Source organism: Ambystoma mexicanum, chromosome 4q (assembly GCF_040938575.1).
Source record: "Ambystoma mexicanum isolate Mex_15411 chromosome 4q, UKY_AmexF1_1, whole genome shotgun sequence".
Taxonomy (NCBI): Eukaryota; Metazoa; Chordata; class Amphibia; order Caudata; family Ambystomatidae; genus Ambystoma; species Ambystoma mexicanum.
The window spans coordinates 819,316,586-819,339,409 of NC_090928.1; positions in this window are offsets into that span (position 1 = coordinate 819,316,586).

Consider the following 22,824-nt stretch of genomic DNA (forward strand, 5'->3'; position numbering starts at 1 on the left):
ATTATAGCATACTCCTCTTCTTCCCATCGTACCACAGCTGCCCCTACGTGTCTTTCACCTGTGTCACTGTCTATTGATGCAGATCCATCAACAAAGTATATCTCTCCCTCTTGTAGTGCATTTTCACTTGCTTTTGGTATGTCATCTTCCTCTCCCTCATATGTTGCGCAATTGTGCATTTTAATGTCTTCTACCATGCACGGCTCTGTGATGAACGTGGCTGGGTTTACTGATTTGCACCTGACCACATGGACATTTGGGCTAGATATAATGATTTCATACGCTGTTGCTCGCTGTGTTGTCAGTGTTGATTTTGATCTTTCTAATATTGTGAATAGTGATTGCTCGGCATACAGAGTCACTGAGCATCCCATGACAATTGTGGTGCTTTTTTCTATTGCGAAGGCCACTGCGGTGAGACTTTGTTCACACGCGAAGTGTCCCTGCATCACAGAATCTAGTGTGCTACTGTAGTAGGCCAGTGGCTTATGGCCCAGTGATGTTTTTTGCCTGAGCACTGCAGTCATTAGTATGCCATTACTATGTGAGAAGAGATACATTTCCCGATCATAATCAGGGTTTGCTAGTACTGGCGCATGTGTGATAAGCTCTTGTAATTTGAAAAATGGTGTCATCATCTCGTTCGACCATTTAATGGAACATTATTCTTTTGCGCTTCTTTTAGGGCCTGCAATAGTGGGCGTGTGTAGGCTGCATAATCCAGAATCCATGCACGGCAATAATTACATCTACCAAGGAATTTTTGCATTTCCTTTACAGTTTTTGGTATTATCATGTGGCGTATTGCTGCCGCTCTATCTGGTAGAATTCTTTTGCCATATTTTGAGATCAACTGTCCTAGGTAGAGCACCTCTGCTAGGCAATATTGTAATTTTCCCTTGTCTACCTTGTACCCTTTTGTAGCTAGCAAATTCAGCAATGCTATCGAGTCTGGCCTGCACTGTTCCTCACTGTTACTGCAGACGAGTAAATCGTCTACATACTGTATTATTGTGCTTTCCACAGAAATGTTGCCAAGATCCTCATGTAGTATTCTGTTGAAAATGCTGGGGCTCTTACAATACCCCTGTGGTAATCTGCAATGTTTGTACCTGCTACCCCCCAGTGTAAACGCTGTGAGGTACTGGGAGTTGGTGTCGAGTGGTATCGAGAAAAAAGCCTTTTTTTAAGTTTACCACTGTGAAACAGGATGCATCTTTTGGTATGCTGCACAATATTGATGCAGGATTTGGGACTAGCGTTAACTCTTTCTGTATGACGTCATTCAGTGGGCTTAGGTCCAGGATCATCCTCCAAGCCCCGTCCTTTGCTTTTTTGATTGGGAAAATCGCTGTGTTGCATGGTGATTGTGATGGCACTATTATTCCCTGTTCTAGCAATGAATGTATTGTCTCTCTTATCCCCTCCTCAGCCTCTCGTGACAAGGGGTACTGTTTCACTCTTGGTGGGAGGGCACCTGGCTTTAATTTCATCCTGATGGGTGTCACATCTTTGAGCAACCGTACATCATGCGGGCCTGTTGTCCAAATTTCTGGTAATACCTTTTCCATGTATTGCTTAAATATAGTGGGCGGTATATTGATGCTGGCCATGAGGGTGTTGTGTATCTCTCTGTGTTGGATCATGATGTTACATGGTCCATTATTATTTCCCCATCACATTCATTGTCAGTAAACAGCTCCGCATCAGTTAAATCGCGCAGCATTATGCTTGGGTCCATGCACAGTACTGTTTGCCATTTGCAACCACGTGTGTCCAATCCTATCACCGCAATACGTTTAACTGACACTTGTACTGCTTCCAAATCAATGGCCAAAATTGTCCCAGGGACAGTGTCTGTATTTACAATTGGGCAAAAAACAAAATCTGAGGGCACCTTCCACTCTTTTCTTGTTATCTCAGGCACCACTCGTGCCTGTACTCTGATACCATAAATAAACATATCCATATCTATTGGTATCCCTCGTACCACAACCTCATTTGTCACTGTGCTGACCATCAACATTGCCCTGATAGGGCACACTCCCAGTGTTGAGCAAACTATTCCCCTCTCAGAAAATGAAATGGTCATATTCAATTTGCTCAGCAGGTCCCTTCCCAGTAAATTTATTGGCAAGTCTTTGTGGTACAATAAAGGTGCTTGCACCATTTTTCCCCCACCGTGATGTCAAGGTCTTTTGTGTAAGGAACTTTTCAAATAGCCCCAGAGAACCCCTGCGTTTCCAAATTTCTGCCCAAAAGCGGGAACCGGCCTTCCATGAGGCACGAATTTTCAGTTCCCGAGTCCACCATAAAGATGAACTGTTTGTTGCCTATCTCTGCCCCCACTAGTGGTTCCTCTTCTGCACGTAGGGTGGTAGATAGGACTGGACATGCAAGTGCTTTCTGTGGGCTGTCCTAATCTGCATATGTCTCTGTTCTGGGAACAAATAATACATTATCTCCTACCACTGCTACACCTCTGAAAAGTGCTGGTGTACCGTTTGCAAATGTAGCGAAACTGTTGTTGTTTTCATTCGTCATGGTGTTTTGTCTTGCCATTTGTTGTGGTGCACTTCTCTGCTGCGCCTGTTGCTGCAGTGGTTGTCTTTGTTGCATTTGTGTTTCATTATATCTCTGCTCTGGTTGTCTGTTCCCTCCCATAGGTAACCCATAGGGACTGCCTGGGTGTGGGTGACCGTATTGTTGCTCATTTCCCTTGGGGGGCTGCCCTTGGTAGTATCCCATAGGTCTCATTCTACAGTTTGCGAGTAATGTCCCCACCTTCCACAGTTCAAACATGATCCCTGCGGTCCTCCCCTTCCTCCGGGCCCTCCAAATCCCCTGTTTCCCATTCCTCCAAACCCCCCCTCTCAGCCCTCCACATCATCTGGGTGCTCTCCCTTGCCATTGCTGTCCTCTGTACTGTTCTTCTCCATCCCAATTTTCCTGCCCGCCTTCTGTCCAAGTTGCTGCCATTTTTACTGGACCGCTCCCTCCCTCTTCTTCTCCTTCCTCATTCTCCTTCCTCCTGTCTGGCTGCTGATGTTGTAGCATTCATAGCTGCGACCTTCACTAATTTATTCTGTACTAACTTCACCTCATCTGCCAACCTTCGCTGAACTCTCTCCTTCTCTCTCTCTTTGATCCTCCTACAATGGTGTACAATTATGCTTTGAATCTCTGGCCACCCCTTGGCTTCTATCCCAGCTATTTTATCCAAGGCCTTCTGAACCTCCTTCGGGAGCCCTTTCTTTATTATGAAGTAAAATAACACTGTTGATTGGTCCCAGGGCGTACCGGTTTCACTTCTCCACAGGCTTGCACCCGGAGGATGAATTGCATAGGCTCCTCCTCCTCTCCCATAGTGCATTGCATCACTAGGTGTAAATCTGGAGTGTCAGGAAAAGTCCTTTGTAATGCCTCCCATACCATAGTCCTGACATTATTAAATGCGGACCCGTCGTGGCGGTCACAACTCATAGTCACTGCCGGGAACCCCGACTTTACCCACACTGCATCTGATTGATCACCCACTGCTGATACTAACAAACTCTTCACATCCCCTGTCGCTAGAGGCACTCCTGCCGTGTGTTTTTCAAAGGCATGTATCCACTTCCCCACTCCACCCAAATGTGGGGGGAGGAGTTTCAGCAAGTTGTTTTTGTCCATCTGTGCCCCTCATATGAAGTTGGGCCTACCAGCTCTCCTATGTATCAGAGGCATCTGTAGCTTTGCTTTTCCTCCTTTCTTACTTACCACTCCCTTTTTCATTTTGCTTACCAGCATGTTTCCTGCCCTTTGTCTCAATCTCCCTTGCCATCTTGGTGGCGATCTAACATCCTCTTGCTCAAATGTGAACGGCAATGGCAGTCCTGCCGCTGCAGCTCCACCTTCATATTCATCTAAGTCGCTCCATACTTCCTCTACCTCTTATTCTGACTCCCTTTCCTCCTGTCCTTCTCCTTGTTGGCTGTCTGGTGTGGCTGGCCGTATTATCCTAACAGGTTTACCATTCAGGTGAAACAGGAACTCTCCAGAATGCCACTCTTGTCCTTGTTCTCTCGGTATTTGTACCGGTGGTGCCGGGAGTGACAATCCCCCTGCAACACCTTCCCCAGTGATACTTGAGCCCGCACACTTTGATGGTGGGGTGAGGTCACCCGTGGTCAATGGCGTTGTTTACACTCCCCCCCGGCAACCCTTGTCTTCTGTCGCATAACGCTCTCAACCTTGCTATTTCCATCTGGGCATGTGCGAGCCGCTGATCTAAATCTCTTGTTTGGCGTACTAAATTTTCTGGGGAGCGCTAGTTGGTCCATACAACCGTCCTGTCTCGTAGGGGGGCGGGGCGGTGCGAGAGGGACATGTGGCTGCTGCTCTTGCGGCTTCAGTTATGCATGCTGGAATATACAAGGGCTCCTCATACCCCACTGCAGGTCTTGTCAGCAGTGGGTACATTTTTTTTTTTAATGGTGTTGATCCTTCCCTCTCTGCACACCCGTCTCCCCCTTGCTGTACCTCGTCCTTCCTTATTGCTGTCTCCTTACTCACCTCGCTGCTGGGTGTTACTTCTTTGAACATGCGCCACAAGTCTAGCACTTCCCTTCTGTTTTGTAACTGCTTACCTTTATATTTTGCTAGTAGATGTGTCGATACCAAATCTAATACTCGTTTTTCGAAGGATCCTCCCTCTGTCCATATTGGCTGTACGATATCTCCTTTTATTTCCGTCACCCATTGATCATGGTATTTCTGTATTTTCTCGCTATATAAAGGGAGATGTTTGCAAATATGTTCCCCCCCATAGTGGCACTTATGTTTCTTTGTCGTGCGTGTAGTTTGGGGCAAATGGGGTTTTCAATTTACCTTCTGTCTTTACAAACCACCCGAAAATTCCAACCCTTCTTCAATACGAAAATCCTTTCGACCATACGTCACAATTCTTTTGACACCTTGTTATACTAGACAGTATATTTGGCAAATCACAAATGCGACATTAAGTGCTGACAGACGAACAGGTAGCACAAAAACCCCCCACAAAAGTACATGTAACATACACTCCCTCTTTGTTCCTTTCCAGTTTTATTTTTATACCATTATCACCTCAGCTCCTGCTAATTCACGCACTACCCACCTCTATGCCCTCTCTTACTTCCTCTCCAAGACTTCTGATCACACAAAAAAAGAAAAATTCTAAATTACTACTCCGGGCCTACTACATACTACTTTTTTTCCCTCTTTATCTTCACTTATTCTCTGCATTGGACAAGACAATGCTATGCGGCGCCGCCTTCTACCCCATTTGGGCTAGGCTTCCTTACTCCTTTTTACTTCTTTTTACCATAAAACCTAATGACCATATAAAGGATAGACAAGAAAAAGCCTCAGTAACATTCACACAGACCCTATGCCTTGTCCCAACTGTTCTAGATTTTTACCCACACCGTTATTTTAATCCCTTTTTTGCTCCAATCCTCTTTCTCCATACAAAGTCTCGCAGCCAGTACTCATGTGTTCAGCTGGGTGGTCCGAAAGCCGCCGTTCATGGTCTATCCACAATATGGTCCGCACCCCAACCAAGCCGTGGCACGCCTTGGCGAGCAGTTTTTAGTTGGGTATTTGACAGGTGGGAACCCTTGGACCCGTTCTTTGGTTCAAACAAACTGGTCAGCCGTGGAGGCGATGGTTTTGATGGGGGGCGTCCCGGATCTCGTCGCATGGCATGGAGGCCTCGGTGCACCTCTCCAATCACGTTGTGGGGGTCACCAAAATGTAGGCCCAATACCTGACTTAGACACCCAAAGTATAAAGAAATATGGCAAACCCCAGCAGGGAATGAGACCAAGAGGACAGGCTGCAAGAGTTTATCTCTTTATATAAGAATTGGCATCCAGAGAACTCTTCGGCTCAAGAGCGCTCTGGCAACATTACAAAGATGGCAGTTTATAACACGAAAAAAATGTAATACATGACGTTGTTACATAGGGGACCTTATTGGCAACGGATTGAGTTTAACTCTCAAACATGTATACAATGTATAATGTTGCTTCTGCTGAATTGGTTGTTCTGTTGGCAGGATGACTTGTCCCACGAGGTCCAGGTACTGTTGTCCAGGAGGGGTCAGGGTCAGGTCACGGCAAAGCAGGGCAGGCCCTAGCTAATCTAACATAACACATTGTTTCAAGCATGCACTAAATAATAATTACTGAGGCTCCTTTGAGCAAATCATTATAGCAGTACATTTTCGGGTTACACTAACATCATTATTTACTGGGGTCTCATGAGGCTTATCACAACTCAGGGGGCTCGGATAAGGTGGGATTGTTGATCATGGGGTGGGCCTGGTCACATCAAAGAAGCTTGGGGGCACGCTGACATTTGTTAGTTCTAAGGGGCAATATATGGTGACAGAGGTGGGCTGGTGTTAGTAAGGGCACACTAGGGTGGGCATCACACAGAGGTTACATATCTGGTACATCAAGCGAATACCTATCGGGGTCCATGAGGTTATATTGGCAGTAATTTCCCAACCTCGGGGGTGTGAGGGGGCACGACAGGTTTGTGGAGATGGATGAGTTCGCAAGGCATGGCCTGAGCCAGTTCACACGCAGGACAGTGATCTCAGAGGAAGGGTGAGGCGTTACATTTGTTTTTGTTGCAATTACCTCTGGCTCAGGCGTGAGAATGAAGCTGCAAGGCTTTCAGACACGGGAAAAAAGGTGGGGGCCATTGGGAGCGCTGAGCGCAGTGCTGCAAAGGTGAGAGAAGGCTTCTCGTAGTATCGCAGTGAGGTCTAATACAAAGATGGAGTCGGGGGTGTCCAAGATGGATGCCAAGTGTCTCTAAACAGCCCCTCCTGCGTCGTCATCAGCACGTGGGCTGGTTATGTACATAGGGGCAAAAGGAGGCTTCCCCCACTGTTGGTCGAGCAAGTGGCATGTACCTTAAACTGAATGAGTGAGGGGGGCCAGACTGGCCCGGCCACTCCCACACATGTGAAAGTAAATGTTGTCAATAATTGATAGCAATTGAAATAGAATATTGATTGCTACATTTGCATAGCAATTTACAGTTATATTTGAACATTTGATTGGACCGGATAGTTCTGTGTCCAAGTATTTTTTTTCGAGTGTGTGTTGCTTCTTTGAAGAAGTTCCCAAGGTACTTTGAGTAATAGATTCTTCTATAGTTGTACTAATTAATGAAGTATTAGTTTATTTTACTTCCTTTGGAGGATTTGTAGTGACATCATGTTGCATTTCTGTTTGAAGTAGTTTTCATTTACACCGTTTTGCTTTTTGTGGAACTGGATATGTTTTTAGATGGGGGTGTATAGTGAACATAGTCTATTGTATTCTAAAATGCAAGGAATATCAGCGTTTACTTTACTTGCATCAAAGTTGATTAGAAATAGACCGTCAAGTGTACGTAAGCGTGATAGTGCTACGTAGCTCATGCCTTCTTTGAAGACTGTGTTCCCAATATCTGTCAATGCTTCATCTAAGGTTAGACCTTGTGATTTGTGAATGGTAACTGCGTATGCTAGAGTTAGAGAAAATTGTTCTCTGCGTACATAGATGTCTTTGAAAAGAAGGAATCGAGCTGTTGATCGCCCGATCCTTTTTACTTCTGAAAGTTTGTCAAAGAGTATATTGACAAACTGAATGTTGTTGTCACGTGGGTATGTTTGAAAGCCAACAACTGTACCAAGTGCTCCATTAACTAATTTCAATTATTGGTTGCATTTCTTTTCTCAACATTCTCAACATTGTTTCATTGAATTTGGAACAGCTTGCAAGAGTTGGCATCAAGGACATATAAATGACATTTTGTGTGCTAATTGTTCCATGACATCGGTAGCACATGAGTTACGGCCAAAAAGTGCATGGATATGCCGGGATTTTAATATTGCTTGTGCTTATTGAGATAGTACACCAACTATAATACTTTTTAAAATGTTGGTGTAGGTGAGGTCTGCAGACTGTTGCATGTTTTCTGTTAATTCTCTGTATTGGAAATGTTGCCAAAGGTTAACATTTCCTATGCTGCCAACACTTTTACGGCAGAGTTTGTGTCCTAAGGTTTTAAAAATAGTTTCACCTTTCACTGGTGTCCATTGAAGAAGATCTCTGAAAACAATAATGTGTTTTCCTATAAAGAGCTCTTTGTAGTTTGTTTTAAGTACTTCTTGTAATCTGAGGTGAATCAAAGCCAATATTAGGTTGGAGACAATGCTAACTTCATCTATTAGTAGCATTTTCATTTGTTTTAACACTCTGCATAGTTCCATTGCAGCTTCTGTAGAAAGTTTGTAATATTCTAATTTGTTTTGGTGTTCTACTGGCAGGAGTAGTACTCGGTGTAAAATGAAACTGCCTATGTTGTAGGCAGCTAAACCTGTGGGGGCAGTTACAACAGCTGACAGTTTGTTGTTTGTCAATTGTTGAAGGAACTTGCTGATGATTTTGATTAAGAATGTTTTGCCTGAACCAGCTTCACCACTGACGTATAGATTTGTAATTTTGGCAGGTACATTCTTTATTTTCATGTTGTACACAATGTGCAATTTCATTTGTTACTTCTTGAAAAATGCTACGCTACTCATTGTTTAGTTTTGATTGTAGTACAGTTAAGTCTTCTGTATCTTCATACTGAGACATGGTGTTTTCTACTTCTGTCATAGCTAATTTTGACTCATTTGCTATTAGTGGCTGTCCCAGTGGTTCTTGGCTTGCTGTTACAGAAGGTTGACTACTGTCAGGAGTGTCCTTATCTAGTTGGCCTTGGAGTTATTCTTCGTGTTGCTGTTCATTGTGCAACATTGTTTTGCACTGTGTAAAGTTTACATCGGTTATAGTGCTTTTATTTGCTTTGAAAGCGTCTTCATATGAGTCATAATTATCTAGCATCTCTTCTTCTTTTCTCCATGGTTTAAAGAGTTGTAGCAGGGACATGTAATATAGGTATTTATGTTGAGGCGTTTTTAATGTCAATTTGATATAATTAATTAAACTTGGGTTGGTAAGTTTTATTAAGCTACCTTCACAATTTGTCACTCTGTATCGGGTTTTATATTATTTTTGTATGCAAGGTTTTGGGCTATGTGGTATAGACACATGGGGCCTCATTACGAGTCCGGCGGTAACTGCGGCGGTAAAACCGCCTGGTTACCGCCGGACTCGTATTACCATTCTGCCTCCGTGATTCCCGGAATTACCGGGGCATTACAACCCCGGTTTTCCGGGAATCACGGAGGCGGAATGGTGTAAATCCCCATTCCCATTGAGTCCTATGGGACTCAATGGGAATCGGGATCATGGAAACACCGGCAGCATCTCGTAATGCTGCCGGTGTTTCCTCGTCCGCCTGCATGCGGGAGGTGTTAAACCCGCCAGGTCAGACCTGGCGGGAACATCACCTCCCGCCTGCAGGGGTCGGGATTAGGCGGTCCGGAAACAACGGTGGCGGTGGGTTTACCGCCACCGTTATTTCCGGACCGCCAGGGTCGTAATGAGGCCCATGGTTTCCAAAGTGGTACTTCTGTTTGGGTAGTATGTGTCTAGTGAATTGTTTTTCAAAATGTCTTGTCTTTTGGGATTATTTTTGGCTACTCGTTGTATGATTTCAGAACTCTTTATCTAGATTTAGCAGGACCAAGACTTAGCCATACTATATTTTCAGATTTTCCATACAAAGCAGTTCTGGTTAAACGATCTGCAGCCAGATTCATAACAGCCACATTCTCTATCGGAGAGAATTTATATACCAAACTGTACAATTTCTGAGACAGTGTTTTGTCTGATGACAGGTCATTCCAGAGGTCTTGAAGCTCTGTTTTTTTCTGCTTTGGTTAAGTAGGCTGTAACATATCGTACAACTGCAGTGGAATTGTCTGCAATGTACTGCACATTGATTGCATTGTAATCATTGATATATTTTGCTTCTTCTGGTCTTTTTATGTAATATGTATTTTTAGGCGATTTACCTTTAACACTATGTGTAACTGAAGGCATGAAGTTGTTCACTTCCCCTGTTTCTGTAACCGCTCTGGGGTACCAAAGCAGCATTTGGTGTAGTATTTCCCTTTGTTTTTGTATTTGCGCCGACAATATTTGCCACATTTGTGTATTTGAAATTGTACAATTTGTGCATGAAGATCACTATTGGTTGCTTCTGATGAAATTTCACAAGTGACATATTTTTCGATAAACTGTAACACAATGGCATCACTGTCTTGACCAAATTTAGGAGCATCATTAATCCATAAAAGCATTTGGATATGTGGTGTTCCCCTGGCTTGGTATTCTTTTCTCCAAGCGAAGTGTTGCACTTATCCAAGGGGAGGAACAGTTTTATTACAAATAAAGTGCAGCATAGCAATGAAGCGCTGATGGAAATATCTTGAAACATTAACAGGATCTAGAGAGCAAAGTTCTTGTATAGTTGTTAGTATGTCTATGTGTGGTTTGTTTTTGTTTGATATGCGTAGGGAATCATGTAAATCTTCCCATGCATATTCTGCACAACTTAATGTAACAAACCAAGTGGGTAGGTCAAGGTTTCTTATCATACAACGTACATCTCTGTGACGTCAGAACCAGTACTCTTTAGTACCACGTATGTTTTCTAATAGATTTGTAATGCTTGATTGCAAAACCTCATCTTTTTCTTGCACTTTTTGTAGTAATTGCGTAGCTGATATATTTTGAAAGTGGGTTCCTGATTTTAATGTGTGTGCAACTCCGTAACATAGAGTTGCTAGTTCACTTTCAAAGAGTAGGTTAAATATATATAACATATTTTGTCTAAATCTGGGATCTTCAGAATACATCCGTAACGAGCGGTATTCTGATGCTGTTATTTGAACAGGTCTATCATCATACCTTCCTCCTTTACCAGTAGGGAAGAGTAGAGGAAAAGCACGTGTGTCTATACTTTTTTCCCATATGCTGATTGGTGATCCTTTTGTTTGTCGCATTTGGTACGTTTCTAGTGCATCTTCTATGGTGTCATTAGAGTGTAATGGATGCATTTTATAATGGTCTAAAATATTGGATACTGTAGCAGGATCTAGAAGTTCAAATTGACCAGTTTCTGGTGACTCTTGAATTATTTCAGTTGTTTCCCTTAATTTTACTTCAATATTTTCTTCTTTGTAGTATTCATTATTGTCTTTTAGATATAGCAAGGCTTGTCTAACTTTATGTAAGTCTAGCAGTTGTTGCCATTTTTTTTATCTTTTGTAGGTACACCATTTACTAAGACATTTAAAGAATGCTTTATTGGACGTTGCACTCCCAAAGTGTGCACATTATTTTTAGATCTAATGGTAAATACACTACTTTGCCACAAATGCTTTTCACCAATTCAGAGGGAGGTAATTTTGCTGTTTTTGGTTGAAGGCGTATTATTGCTTGAAATGGGTGCACTCTTTGAATTATGATGCTCTCATATAAATTGAGTTGTTGCAGGGGTTTTGGTAGTGGGAATAATTCCAAATTATTTGTGATAGGACGTGAAGGAGTCTGATTGTTGTCAAGTTTTGTAGTGCAGTAACTGGAAAATATTAAGGGGTCAGTTGTTTCGTATTTGATTTCTGCTATAAGGTAGAGAGCTAATTAAAACCATTTGGAATCTTCATTGTCTACTATTTTGTATGTTACGTCTATAGTTTTTGTGTGACTTTTATTACAAGTTCTGCGGCAACACACACACACATGGTTTGGTACTTCAGCGGATGTACTTTGGAATTTTGGTATTTATTTTTTGTATGTGTGTAGTAGAAAGATGCCATGTGCAGAATTGTTGCTAGTCTGTTGTAAAGCTATTGCATTGTGTAAGTGGTTTTCACTTCTAAAATATTTCCTCTGGATATGGTGGATTTCTTCGAGTAGGTCTTTGGCTGTACCATGTAGTAGATTGTTATTTAAATTGGCTAGTGCTAAAGCAGGACTTTTAGCTTAGTACAGTTTATAGATTAGATTTCTTATAGTTGAATGATGTGTTGATATCATTTTGATATGATGGAAGGTGCTTTTGCAAATAGGTCCTGAAATGCAGGCCAATGAATGTCCATGCCGTACTGTGTATTTGCGCACTGGACAGTTATCCATATTTTGACCAGTTTTATTTTGATTTTGTCTTTGCTTTTCACATATTGATTGTCGAACTGGCGTAAAGATTTGAAAGATTTTTTAGCAATGTGACACATTGACTTGCATGGCCATTTGTATTCTGGACGTTCTGGTTCAGTCAAATGGAGAATTGATACTGAGTTTTCTGGGGATATTTTTGTAAGCAGTATTTCTTGTTCCATTATGTTATTATTACCTTTTTCATAACCTCGTCAACTGCTATTTATGGCAATTGTGTTTATTTGATTTTGTTTGTATGCTTCTTCATTGAAATATGGTTCTGTGCTTGTGGTGTGACTCCTTACACCTCCACAGATATTTAAGAAGTTATTTTTTTTTGACATTCCATTTATTGAGAAGTCTTTTTTGTAATTTAATACTTAGTTTTGTTAGTGGTTTCATTCTGTTTAACACTAAAATAAATAACTTTCTTTTGAGAATTATTGCACTGTCTATCAAAGCTTGTAAGATTAATTTTCTATGGTAGTTTTTAAGGGTTGTGCATGATTTGTCTCCTGTTTTTATACGATTCTGAAGGACTCTGTGGCGGAACATTTTTGCTAATATACTTTTCTTGCTAAGGTTACTTCCTACTATATCAGGATTTATAGGAGCAGTTTTAGCAGTAGTGTTAGCTGCATTAGTGTTAATCATTTTCTGTTTTCTTTTACATTTTGATAGAGGAGACAAAGTTTTTGTATGGGAAGATTGTTTTGTTTTGCTAAATGACTGTATTAGCTGTTTTGTTTAAACTTTTTGTACAAACTCTGCTAGAGATGGATGCTTATTTTGGACATTTTTATTTTGATTTGCTCTATTTCTGCGTTGCTTTCTAGAAACTTGCTTTCTGCTAGGCATTCTGTGGTGTCTGTTGAAACAAAAAAAGGAAGGTATGGGTTGGGCTGTTGTGCAATGTCTGTGTGCTGTATGCATGAGTGTCTGAGTATGATGGTAAAGATGTATCTGGTGGTGTGTGATTGTGCATTGGGCAGCTACAATTAGTTGGGAAGGCTATTCTATTTGTGTGTTACTATACTGCGGTTCAGATGACAGTGGAAAGTGAGCTAGTGGTGAGGATAAGCACTAATAGTAAATCAAATGGTATAACATTAAAACAATTCTTTGTTTTGTAATACTAACATTCTAGGGGCTGAGTTATGTTATTTGTTCTCTGAAAAACGGGGATTTGTGTGCCATTCTGTGTGCTGATCCCTGTCTAATAAATGGTGATTTGTGGGCAGAATGGTGCACAAATCATCGTTTTTTTGGTGCACAAATTACATGAATCACCCGCACGGTGTGTTTGAGTAACACATTTTAACAACAACAGGATACATATAACAATTAACATTATAACAGTAACAGTGGAAGCAATTTAAACATTTAGAAGCATACCAAGAAAACAGTACGTAGAGAAATTAAACTGAAGGGGAGACGGAGAGTAGTGCAGTAGAAGTGAGAGAGAGGGAGGGTTGCGGAAGAGGAGGAGTAGGGAAACAGATGGGGTGAAGGGTGAGAATGGGGGGAGGGGAGGGAGATGATTAAGGAGATAAGGCAAGGGGGGAGAGGGCAAGAAGGGGGGAGGGGTTTCATGGTGTGGAATGGAGAAGGAGAGATGTGAAAAAAGTACAGACTGAGGAAAAGGTAGAAATAGAGCTGAGTGAGAGAGGTAAGGAGTTCCAGTGCAGGGAGTTAGGAGATGGAAGGAGTGGAAACGGTATGTGGCACAAGGGGAAGAAGGAACAGTGAGAAGAAAGTGGTCAGCAGAGCGAAGAAAGTGGGAGGGAGTGTAGAAAGAGAGGAGAGAGGATAGGTAAGGGGAAGCAAGATCGTGGAGAGATTTAAAGAATAGGCAGAGAAACTAAGGTAGTATTTTACTTACTCTTTTTTTGTGGAATGAGCAGGTTTCTTTGTAGTTGGTGTTTGTAGTTCAGATGTTGCTGTTTTCCAGGAGAGAGTGGTCTTCACTGCAATTGTAAAAGGAAGAAGTTAATAATTGTGTGTGTTTATAGCAGTGATGTTATTTGAGAGGTTCATTTTTGTGTCTTTGAAGTAGTATTTTTGTTTGATTTCTGAACATAGTGTATGCATGCAGTTTCATTTGACTATGTGCAGCCTTTATATTGTATTTATATAATCTTAGTTCAACATGCTTTGCAAATGCGTAGAATATTAAGTGTATGAAATTCACTTGGTTTTTTAAAGCTGTTATAGAATGTTAGGAAAAAGAAGAAATAATGATATATTTATTGTGCAATTTTTATAAGGTCAATGGCAGAAACTGTATAGAAAAGCATGGAATATATGTATTTGTGAAGGTATGGGTAATAAAGTAGAAGGATGTGATTTACAGGTAGTGGTGTTATTACAGCTGTGACTATTTCAATGATAGTGTCTATGTGTGTGAGTGTTTCAAAAAAGGTAGCAGGTGCTCCTCTCCAGAAAGAACATGGCATGATAACCTGTTCTGAGATGAGAGTTTGCAGCACATGCTTTTTGCTCACTGTACCTTTCACAGATGGGAAATATCCATTTGCATATCACTCTTTGTCCCGCCCACATGTGCAGTCCAGCACCGAAATGCTATGGCAATTCCTCTCTGAACAAGAGTACCAAAAGCAACCCCATACACGTGTTTCAGCCTTGTTGAGCCCCATCAGTGAGGTGAAGCTTTGTCTCTCTGAGCACAGTGAGCAGGGAGTCCACGTCTGGTTGCCCCCAGGTAACTCAGGGTGACCAACCCCAAGTTCCTGTCAAATATTTCAAAAAAGGCGCTCCTCTCCAGAAAGAACATGGCATGATAACCTGTTCTGAGATGAGAGTTTGCAGCACACGCTATTTTCTCACTGTACATTTCACAGATGGGAAATATCCATTTGCATATCAGTCTTTGTCCCGCCCACATGGGCAGTCCAGCACCGAAATGCTATGGCAATTCCTCTCTGAACAAGAGTACCAAAAGCAACCCCATACACATGTTTCAGCCTTGTTGGGCCTCATCAGTGAGGTGAAGCTTTGTCTCTCTGAGCACAGTGAGCAGGGAGTCCACGTCTGGTTGTCTCCAGGTAACTCATGGTGACCAACCCCAAGTTCCTTTCAAATATTTCAAAAAAAGTAGCAGGCGCTCCTCTCCAGAAAGAACATAGCATGATAACCTGTTCTGAGATGAGAATTTGCAGCACACGCTTTTTGCTCACTGTACCTTTCACAGAAGGGAAGTATCCATTTGCATATCAGTCTTTGTCCCGCCCATATGGGCAGTCCAGCACCAAAATGCTATGGCAATTCTCTCTGAACAAGAGTACCAAAAGCAACCCCATACACGTGTTTCAGCCTTGTTGGGCCTCATTAGTGAGGTGAAGCTTTGTCTTTTTCCTGAGAGAAGATCAGTTAACTATGGCTGTGTGTTTCAGAAAACAGATTATCTGGATTTTGGGAGACTCATGGATACATTGGTTGCAGGTGCATGCAGAACGCTGTGGATTAGCTGCAGATCTTGGATTCCCTTATGTGGACGTGCACTGGCATGGAGTGCGTGGAATGAAGTCGCTGGACTTGGTACCTCTCTGTGCTACTTTGGAGACAGAGCTTCATCCAGGCATAATTATAATTCATTGTGGAGGGAACAGTTTAGGACATGTGTCAGGAATTTCTTTGCAATTTGCGATGAAAGAAGGACTTGGGAAGGTCATGGACATGTTTCCAAATTCCCAAGTAATATTTTCTCGTATTGCGGAGACAAATCGGCTGCGTTCTTCTTCATTTGGTCCACAAATGGAGAAAGCAAGGCGGAATGTTAATAAGGCTGTTTGTGCCTTTCTAAGAGATGTTGGCATGTCCTCTTTCCACAATGAAAATATTATGTTTTGTAGTACATACATTTTCCGCAGAGATACATTTCATCTTACTTATGCTGGTAATCAGATTTTTCTGAGAAATGTACAAAATGAATTGCCACCTTTTGTGGAATTCCAGCCATCCATTTTGCAGTAGGTGTTCACCATTTGAAGTTTTTCAAACACAGACACCACCAAACGGCTCTTTTCAGAGCCACCATTTCCTCCCACAGAAAAGTGCAATGGTTATGATAGGGCAGCACCCCAAAATTTTAGATGTCCGCGAACTGTCCGCGGACTTCTAAAAATACACAGGGCACTGCTCCATTTATTTGTCACTTCTATTTTTAGACTGTGAAAGTCGGCTCTGAAAAGTGCCTTTTTTTGGATTTTTGTTGTTTTATATTTTTTTGGTTTATTTTATACACAACACACTAGGAGAGGAGGGGAAAGGAGGGTAAGCGGGCACACCAACCACAGGGATAAGAAAAGGCAGGTGGAGAGAGGAAGATGTAGGGTGGGCCTTACTTAGGTGGGTAGCAGGTCTTCTCGTACTCTGAGACCGCAGTCTCAAAAGCACTTCGAAGTCTCTCCCCCTGCAGAGTACTGCCTTGCAGTACATACACAAAACTGTGAACCTCGAAAGGAAATGGTCATCAGCATCGTGAATGGCCTGTGAGGCAGCTGGAGGGATGCGCTCTCCCACAGGAGTGTCTCTTGTGGTGAGAGGTGCGGAAACAGAGGATGTAGTAGAGGAACTCAACCTACTACGTTTATCACAAGGTACAACCTTGCGAATGGCCCCACCGTGGAACGACCTTTTGTGTTGCTTCATATATGTCGTAGCAAAGCTGTACAAACCAGGCCTCCCGTGACTCAGCACCATTTTGCACTGGTTGCAGGTGACCTTGTTCGCACGCGCCTTGGGTACGTCACCATGAATGGTAAATAACCACCACACCCAAGACTCACGGCAAGTGCTGGTAGTAGTGACTTCCACTACCTCATCCTCTTCATCCTCTTCATCCTCCTCTACATACTCACGCCCATTCCCCTCTTCAGGCCCTTGGGGAGGTGGTGGTGGTGGAGGGTTTGGGGGTGGTGCTGAGGCAGATGTAGCACCAGGTGGAAGTACAGCAGCCATGGATGCCATCTGGTTTGAAGATGCAACAGCAAAGGCAGCAAAAGCAGGTCAATCTCCAATAGTAGTAAGTCAGAATGAAGCTCTGGGGGGTGGCCTTTTATAGGGGTGCAGGTGCATGCTCCGCGGACAGGGAGTTCTGATCCAGTGACATCCTCCAGGGGTCCAGCGTTCTAAGGATTCAAGGCTGACAAGTTAATCAGTTAATTTTCTAGAGTAAAAAGAAACAGACTCATCAAGTACCAAGAACAATACATTTTTGATCCCTCTTCTACTGGAACACCTGAAATAAATGATTTCATTATTTAGCGCAACCACAGGTACTCGTCCGCCACGCTGGAATACCTGAAGATAATTGTATTATTATACAAATCAGAGACATACATATCATGTCATGCAATGAAAACAATTACAAAATACACCTCCCCACATTATATTTCTGTACCAGAACCCCTTCATATTTCCCATGTATTATCAATATTTACATTGACTCCCTGGCTAGGACAACCTTCTATTCTGCACTTATTATTCCTTAACTAGCCTTAACTTGCTGAAGCCTCTTCACATCATGTTTTGGGTGGAAAGGTTTGATTTAGTTTACCTGGACAAACTGTTCCACTGTCAACTCACCCTACGTTTTAGCTATTTTATACACCACAGGTGGTATCTTGTCTATCCTACCTTGTACTACTTTGCAGATGTCTTCCTATCCTGATATGTTTTTGCACTGTCAGTGGCCTTTTCCAAGTTCCACTGCACAAATGCAAATGCATGTTGTATATGCTTCCTCAACTCTTCCACATACTCATGAATTGTGGAGGTATTTACAAGTATCTGCTCATGGGTCTTGTAAAGTAAATGCTCTGGCAACACCATTTTTCTTCCTGTCAGTATTTCATGAGGGCTGGGATTTGTTGATTTAGCGGGAGTCAACCTATTGGCCATTAATACCAATGGAAGCCGAAGGTACCAGCTAGAACCTGCTTCAGCCACAAATTTCTTCAACAGATCTACAATTGACCTACTGGTCTGTTCCAACCCACCTGAAGAGAAAGGCTGGTATGAGATGTGCAGTTTTCTTTTCACATCAAAAATTTGCCATACTTTTGTCATCAATGCAACAGTAAAATGACTTCTCCGGTCTGACTCAATCCTTTGGGATTACTCAAACCTTGAAAATATATGATTCACAAGTAATGTGGCTGCCGTTTTTGCACTGCAATCTGGAGCTGGAATGCACTCCACCCATTTGGACATTAAACAAACTACCATTAACATATATTTGCTTCCCTATGCTGATCTTTCAACAGGCCCGGCATAGTCGATTTGCAAATCAGACCATGGGAGGGTCAAACCCCTTTTCCTTAATGGTGCTCTATGAGTAGGTGAAGCAGGTTGGAATTGTGTGCGTACTAGACACCCCCTGGTGTATAGTTCAACATCTTGGGACATGTGTGGCCGGGCCAATAAGCATAATCTTTCAACATGTCCAAAGTTTTCTGTGAGCCCCTGTGTCCTGCAGTTATTGCATCATGAGCATGATGTAAGATAATTCCCTGAAAAGACAAAGGTCGCACCCATTGTATTTGACCGGTTACAGATTCATTAATCATCAGTCCATCTTGTAATCTAATTCTCTTTTTGTTTTTGAGCATCACCCACATCTCCTCTTTCTCTTTAAAATCCTCTTCAGTTAGAGGATTTTTTTCTCTGCATCTAACAGATGATCATAGAATATGCCTAAAATCAGATCCTCCTTTTGTGCTTTGACCATATCCTGGTCTGGAGTATCAAAACTCCATTGCATCACAGCTGCTCAACCACTTTTTGAGATTTGGAGCATGTTATCGCATCTACCTGTATTTCACCGAGCAGGTGTTCAATAGGAAACAATTCTCCCATCACAGCTCCAATTTTTTTGGCAAACTGATCTGCCTTGTCATTCCCCTCTTTCTCCTCACATGGTGTCATTAAATGGCCACATATTTTTCTCCAATGTATTGCCAAATTATTTCCTGATACATGTTCTGCCGCATCTGGGAGTGCCTTGCTGAGGAATATCCCAAATTCACTCCCACTATTGACATATCAGAAAAGTTGCCCAGGACCATGCATATTGGGATTTGTCAAAAGAAAATGCAAACAAATTTTGGATATCTTCAGCCAGTGGTACACACCAGTATCCATCTGTAATATCTAGTGTGATAACCACCTTTGACTTGTGAACCTGTTTGAGACCCTGATCAATAAATGGAAGTGGCCACCTTGAAACAGGTACTCTCTTGTTTAACTCTATAGATCTGCACTCAAACGCCATTGGCCATTAGTTTTTAAAACCCCTAATATAAGAGTGTTTGATGTGCTATGAATGGACCTAATGATCCCTCTGGATTCTACATTTTTTAATATTTCAGTTAGTGATTCCAAACATTCCAGGGGCAACCGATATTGTCGCACAAATACTGGTTCCCTACCATGCCCTTCTGGCAATGTGGCAACATGCAAATCGCTTAATCTACAACCATATGCATCTTTGGAGAAAAAACTCTTTTAATTGCATAAATATCTTTCTCAATTGGTCCTTTTCTTCTTCATGTGTGCATGCATCTGTAGCCTGAATCTGCTCTTCTACCATTTTAGAGAATTCTGGGAAATCCTCCAACGGAAGGACGTCCATACTTTCTGCTAACCGTGTGGCTGTATCTCTTTGGATAGTCGACACATTTAAATATTTTGGAACATTGACATCCATTTCAATATGCTGTTTTCCTGTTTTATTTTCATTTAAATCAAAATGGATGCAATTATCTTTATGAACACACTGTATCACTTGATGCATAAGGATACACAAACTGAACTTTAAAGATTCCTTTAGGCTGAGAGTCCAAGAATTCTGGCAACTCATCCTGTGCAGTCACATACCTTTCAGGGATGTTCCCAATTACTGCATTACTGAAATCTACAGTATAATGAGATTTTTGTATTGCTATTGCTATCTCAGAATTCTCCTCTAAATGAATATCATAGCAGCATGTACTGTACATCAGGATTTTACTGGGTCCATCCCCAATCTTTATCAGTGGTATGTATTCACATGCTAGCCCCTGCTCCCTCATTGATTCGATTAGGCATACAAATGCATCAGAACCTTGTAACTGTTGTCCCTTTCTGTATGTTAATGCTATTGTAACTTGTCTAGTAAATGCGGGCATGGTAATATCCTTTCTCACCTGCAATTCAATCACATATGGGGCCATTTGCACACAATGATAGCTAGTCCCATGTCTTCAAATTCAGGCATAGTCCCTCCCAATCTGGACCAAACCTTGTGACATTCTGTGCATGCTGTCATTTCCCAGGTAAAATGTATTTTGTGTCTCGCTCACTATCCACACATTGTGATGGATATTCTTAGGACCAATTGTAATCTTTAAATGCTTCTTCCTACAACCCTTTGTCCTGATTCCGGACCATTCAACCAAAAAATGTGTTGGTTATTTATTCTGAATTTTGGGATCTCCACCCTGTCAGTTATCTGCTGGAATATGTTTTCATTAATTAAACTTCTTTCTTGCTCAAGTGCAAAAGTGGCTTTTATCACTTCAGAATGCCCATTTATATGGATAGGGATCATTGGCTGCCCATCTCCTATGTGTATTTCAGAAAGTGTTGAAATGTGTTTTCCTGTGTTTATCTCTGGAGTAACATTTGGCTTGCATTTGTCTTCCTTTTAATAACATTGAAATGTTTTCATCTATTTATGTTTGTAATTTTTTCTTGGGGTATAAATAAATCTCTAAAGACTGCTCTTTTTCACCTCACATTTCACCCTTACACATGAGAATGACAGTGAAACTAGGCACACAGCCATTCTGAAGACACACTTCCACTGCACTATCTGACTTAGCCACAACATAGCACTAGTTTATACTGTTGTTTTGTGCATCACTTTCTTAGGCCTCAATGTGTTTTTGGCTATGGACCATAAGACCCCATTTCCCCATCAATGAGGGGTGACAGCCTTTTCAGGCAATTTGTCTCTATAAGGAAAGTTATTTTACTGATGAATGTAATCAATATTTCCTGTCTCATCCGATGCTTCTCTATCCTTATCTCAACCTCAGTGACACCTTCGATAGGTATTTCCTCACCATTGAAATCATGCACAGGGCCTTTGTTTTGTCTCACCTTTATATGATTTTGTGGGTATCTCCCTTCATTGATACTTCTTACCAATGCCTTGGACATTATCGTGGCATGGGCACCAGTGTCAATCTTTGCAAATGCATTACATTTTTCTTCCACAGTGATGAGGCATAATACCTGTCTTCAATCTCCTCTAGCACAAAGAAAAAACATTAGTTTTTACTGATTTCAGTACTCACCTTTCCTAATCCCTTTACACTCCTTGCTAAAAAAATGGGCATGTTAAATGATATTTGTCCCTCCTTTTTGCCCATTTCATTTTGGATTTCTTTGTCTATTTGTCTGTGCTCTGAACATTTTCACAAGTGTCACATAGCAGCCTGTCATTTTCTGGTTCATGACACTTGCCTGTGTTTTGCATAGTATCTGTCCTTTCGGTCTCTTGGAACATTTGTGGCTCAAAATACTCCCCAGGTGACTGACCTGCACCCTCATTTTGAGCTCCTTTTTTCTGTTTGAAATTCCATAGTGTTCTGACTATCAAGGGAGTATATTCTAACAACTAATCCTACCTAGTCATCAGGTGTTTTATTTTCACCTAGAATGTTCTTTTTAAATCTCTCTCTCTGTTCGTTAGGTTTTTCTTGTTGATTTTCCACTTTTTGTTCTTCATCTGCACACACTTCAATAGTCTGGTTCAACTATAAGTTGAACTTCACTCCCTTTTTGTGTGTGTGGGCATTCCTTGTCTCACTGGCATTTGTTTGTATTCGTATTTGTGGATCAGCAAGCAATTCAGGACTGTTACACAAAGGTGATTAATGGGCCTCTGTGTTTTTATCAATGCAGGAGCTATTAAATAGTCACTCTTTGTCAGAACGCACAACATCACTCCTATGGCATTCTGCACCTTCACTTGGCTGCTGTTTTTGAACTGCACAGAATGTTCCTATTTGCTCAGACAACATTTTAACTTGGGCCCGTAATTTGTATTTTGTCTTTCATTAGGTTGGAATTGTCCCCCATGCTGATTTCCATTTTCAATTAATCTAGCCACCTACCATGGTCTTTCCTCATGGCCATATATCATTGCATTAGGATAAAATCTGCTCTGTGCACCCAATGTCTGGTATGCGCCATTGTGCACTTGATTTTGATTGTTATTGTTGCCTGACATATCGGGGCGAAATCCCAACCTAGGGGCATGGTCCATGTATATAGGACTGATATAAGACTCTCTATTGCTTGGATCAATTGATTGGAACATAGATGGTTGAGGTGGTGTCCTCTGTGGTGCTGTACCCTTCTGATTATGTGTCATGTTGTTCCTTGCCTGACTTTGAGCTGATTCAAGATGCATTTTCGCACATTTTATATCCATTACTGTTGGGATAGATTCTTTAGATTTCAATTTTGTCTTTTTATTCTTGTGCCCTTCCTCTCTCTGACCATAAATTACTTCATATAGTTTAGTCTCCTGTTCTATTATCCATTCTAATGATTTTTCCCGGTCAAATTCGTGAATTAACTGTAATATAATATAATTTTGGAGAACATAAAAGTA